Here is a 4,195-nt window from a genome sequence, read left to right on the forward strand (position 1 = left end):
CCCAGGTTCGATTTCGGTCAGGGGCATGTACCTTGGTTGCGGGTACATCCCCAGTGGGGGGTGTGCGGGAGGCAGCTGATTGATGTTTCTGACTCTCTATCCCTCTCCCTTCCTCTCTGTAAAAAATCAATAAAATATATATATTTTTAAAAAAGATTAAAGGTGGGAGTCGGCAGTAACTAGTTAAAGTTATAGAGAACACTCAACTACTTACAGAATTAGAAGCATTTTTCTCACATCACACTCACCCCATCCTCAAAGGATAGAAGCCAATCTGACATCTACGATTCTGATTTAAAATAAGTATGTTTCCGATTGATGTTTTTAAGCTGCCACCGCTTCTGCGGCTAAGGGGACCGAGGAGGGTGGCGTGCGAAAAATGTGAAAAGAAACTTGGTACTGTTACCACTGCAGATACACGGAAAGACAGAAAGATGGCGCAAGGAATACCACAGAAAGGGGGGAAGAAAGCTGAATGAAATAAAGCTTTGATAAAAATAAATAAATAAATAAAAATAAAAAAGCCAGATTCGATCCCATAGAGAGAGTGAGGTCTCCACCTGCAGAAACTGGAAACATTCTGTGCACCAACCGGTTCCTTACCACTCGCCAGGGCTGTGCCGACCAAGGGCCTCTGAGCAATGTGTGGAAAGAAAAGGTTTAGGATAGCACTAACTACCAGCAAATGTCTGTCCAGGTGTACTGATGAGGTTTCTGACTTTCAATAGGATTTTGCATTCTGCTTTAAAATTTCAAGGCATATATCATAGATGTTCAAGCTACAAAATAACCTGTTTTAGGCCAATTATGTTTAAACCAGGGAAATTAACTGGTATTCATTCTGTTGTTCTCAAGAAGTTCTGAACAGCAACAGAGTAAAAATAAATAACTAAGCAATAGCCTTGGCCAGTGTGGCTCAGTGGGTTGGAGTGTCGCCCCCTGCGGTGAAAGGTTGTGGGTTAGATCCCCGGTCTGGCTGAGTATGGGAGGCAACTGATTGATGTGTCTCTCTCACATCGATGTTTCTCTCTCTCTCTCCCCCTCTCTCTCAACTTTTTAAAAAAGTTTAAGAAAACAACAGTAATAATAAAATAAGAATACTTCTACTCTGGTATCAGTAATTCTTCAGTTTTATTTTCCTAGAAAGGAGCATTAAGTTTCTACCTGCTCATTTAAAGCTATTTCAGGAGACAGGCATTTTTCCCATTATCTTCTGTTATAGAAGTTTCTTCTGGTAAAACTTATCAATTGCAAAAATAATAATGCAAAACTTTTGAAGAATAAAATATAATAGAAAGGTTTTTAAAAAAAAGTTAATATAGGTAGCTCTTTAAAACCATACAGACTTATATTTAAATTTGAATGACACATTAGTTAGGAATTGAATATCTGCCTATTTCTTCTGATTTTGCTGGAGCCAGACATTAAGGTTATTATCTGTGGTGCTTTTCATCTGACATTTCCCAAAGATATAATGAATGCAAAGCACATTTTACAATGTCTCAAACCGAACTGGCAAAATGATGAAGCTATTTTTTTTTTTCAATTCAGCATCTCCAAGTTATATCACGATTCCCTTGTGGTAAGGTAAGCTAGGTTTAGAATCTAACTCATTGCTTACTGGCATGCAATGCATCAGCTACTGTTTCACTATTATAAATAGCAGTCAAGTTAAATATAAAAGTAATTGAAAACAACAGTAGGAATTTTTAACAGTAGTATTTTTGAGTATCCATGGTTTCCATTTTAGAAATAATGGTAGATAGTTTTTAATTTAATGAAGCGCAAATGATTCAAATTCCTTCTATGCCACTTATTATCCTAATTAATTTCCTTACGATCTCTTAAGTTCGATCAGCAGCCTGAACCTGAGTCTTGGCCTTCTTCACTGCACAACATGAGCTTCATCACCTGCTCCAGCTTCTTACCCGACCCTGGGCTCCTGGCAGTTGCCCAGCCACCAGCCCAGCTGGCAAACAGCAGGGCCAGTGCCTATGCAGGCACAAGGGGCTCGGTGCTCCAGGATTTCCATGTCCCACTCCGCCAGTGTCCATTGTGGCTGGGGGTCCAGAGGCGTGGCCATCCAGACAGAGAAGGAAACTATGCAATGCCTGAATGACCACCTGGCCTCCTCCCTAGAGAGAGTGAGGAGCCTGGGGGCTGGTAATCAGATACTACAGAGCAAAATCTGGGAACCCCTAGAGAAAAAGGGACCCCAGGTCAGCGACTGAGGCATTACTGCAGACCATTGAGGGTCTGAGGGCTCAGATCTTTGCAAGTTCTGTAGACAATGCCCATCTTGCTGATGATGACTTCAGAATCAAAACAGATGGAATTGGCCATGCACCAGTCTGTGGAGAGGGACATCAGTGGGCTCCCAAAGGTCACTGATGGCACCCATGTCACTGGGCTGCAGCTGGAGACTGAGAGCGAGGCTCTCCAGGAGGAGCTGCTCTTCATGAAGAAGAGCCACGAGGAGGAAGTAAAAGGTCTATGCAACCAGACCCCCAACCCTGGGTTGACCGTGGAGTTGGTGCCCCCAAATCTCAGGACCTCAGCAAGGTCATGGCAGACACCTGGGCCCTGTACGATGAGCTGGCTCAGAAGAACCAAGAGGAGCGAGACAAGTACTGGTCCCCGCACACTGAGGAGAGCACTACAGTGGGCACCTTGCAGACCACTGAGATAGGAGCTGCTGTGGTGACAGTCACAGAGCTGAGACGTACCGTCCAGTCCTTAAGAGATCGATGTGGCCTCAATGAGAAATCTGAAGGCCACTTTGGAGAACAGCCTGAGGGAGGTGGAGATGCGCTGTGCCATGCAGATGGAACAGCTCAACAGGATCCAGCTGCCCTGGAGTCAGAGATGCCCCAGACCCGGGCGGAGGGGCAGGGCCAGGGCCAGGGCCAGGAGTAAGAAGCTCTGCTGAACATCAAGGTCAAGCAGGAGGTTGATCAACACCTACTGCCGCCTGCTGGAGGAAGGGGAGGACTTCAATCTTGGTGACACCCTAGACAGCAACTCCATGCAATCCATCCAAAAAACTACCACCAGCAGGATTGTGGACAGCAAAGACATGTATGAGGTTGACCCCAAAGTTCTGAGGCATTAAAGCTTCAGAAGCGGGGAACACCCTAACCCCACTGGGGTGCAGTGGGCAAATAAGAAGTTCTGAAACCATTAAACATCGAAAAGTAAATAAAACAAGATCTCTGAGGTTCAATTTCCTCATCTGAATAGAATAACCATGATTAACCATTTTGTAATCAATCATCAAATAAAACAGTACATATAAGGTATCCATGCAACATAATATTTATAAATAATAGATGCTGAAAAATGGAAGGTATAATAAAGAAAGATGTTTCATGAATCTAGGTTTTGGGTTTACTAAAAAATGTTAAGCTCCTTTAGATAAGAAATCAAAATTCTCATAAAATTAAATTAATAAAATATCATTATCTCACTTAAAGATATTAACCACTAATCCCTTAATATCACAAATAGCCAGTCAGTGTACAAAGTTTTCCAATGGCCAGGAATCCTTTTTTTTTTTTTTAACAATTGATTTGTTTACATCAGAAAGTCCACACATGATATTTAGCTAATAGATCTCTTAAACCTCTTGTGATTTAAAGGCTTTCCCGCCTTTTTCTGTCATATATTTTTGACAAAGCCAGGTCCGATATAATCTCTAACAGTCTGGATCTTGCTGATTATATCCCAAGTGTTGTTCTACAGGTTCCTCTACCTGTCGTATTTCCTTTATAGGCACTAATTCCTAAAAGCTATATTGAATGCTTTCGTTGTATATTATCTGCCTTATCTAACAGCCTTCTAAAAAAAATGTTAATCGAATGAACAACAAAATGGTAAAAAGATAAGAAATACAAAGAAAAAAGTAACCAAAGGGCTACAGATAACCTTGCAATGACTTAACCAAGTAAAAGTGGGGCAGCTCTCCACGGTACAACATAGTAAGAGGTTTCAAGTTGTTTGACTTCTAACCCAAATGGGCTCTTGCACCCTCTACTGCCTTCAATGACATTCTGTGTCCTCCTACACGATCTACTATGGACAATGGTAACACCTACACACATCTGAACCATCTCTGACTAATCCTAAGACTCTACCCAGCATGTTTGTCATTAATTAGTTCCTACTATTTTAGAAGGACCACATAAAAGCTGCGTGA

The 4,195-nt window shown here is 42.0% G+C and overlaps 1 pseudogene; it reads left to right on the plus strand.

Annotated features, from left to right (window-relative positions):
- The first annotated feature begins 2,030 nt into the window (after positions 1 to 2,030).
- Positions 2,031 to 3,112, plus strand: LOC103287174 (keratin, type I cytoskeletal 18-like; annotated as a pseudogene).
- Positions 3,113 to 4,195: the final 1,083 nt, after the last annotated feature.

This window comes from Eptesicus fuscus, chromosome 23 (genome assembly GCF_027574615.1).
Source record: "Eptesicus fuscus isolate TK198812 chromosome 23, DD_ASM_mEF_20220401, whole genome shotgun sequence".
Taxonomy (NCBI): Eukaryota; Metazoa; Chordata; class Mammalia; order Chiroptera; family Vespertilionidae; genus Eptesicus; species Eptesicus fuscus.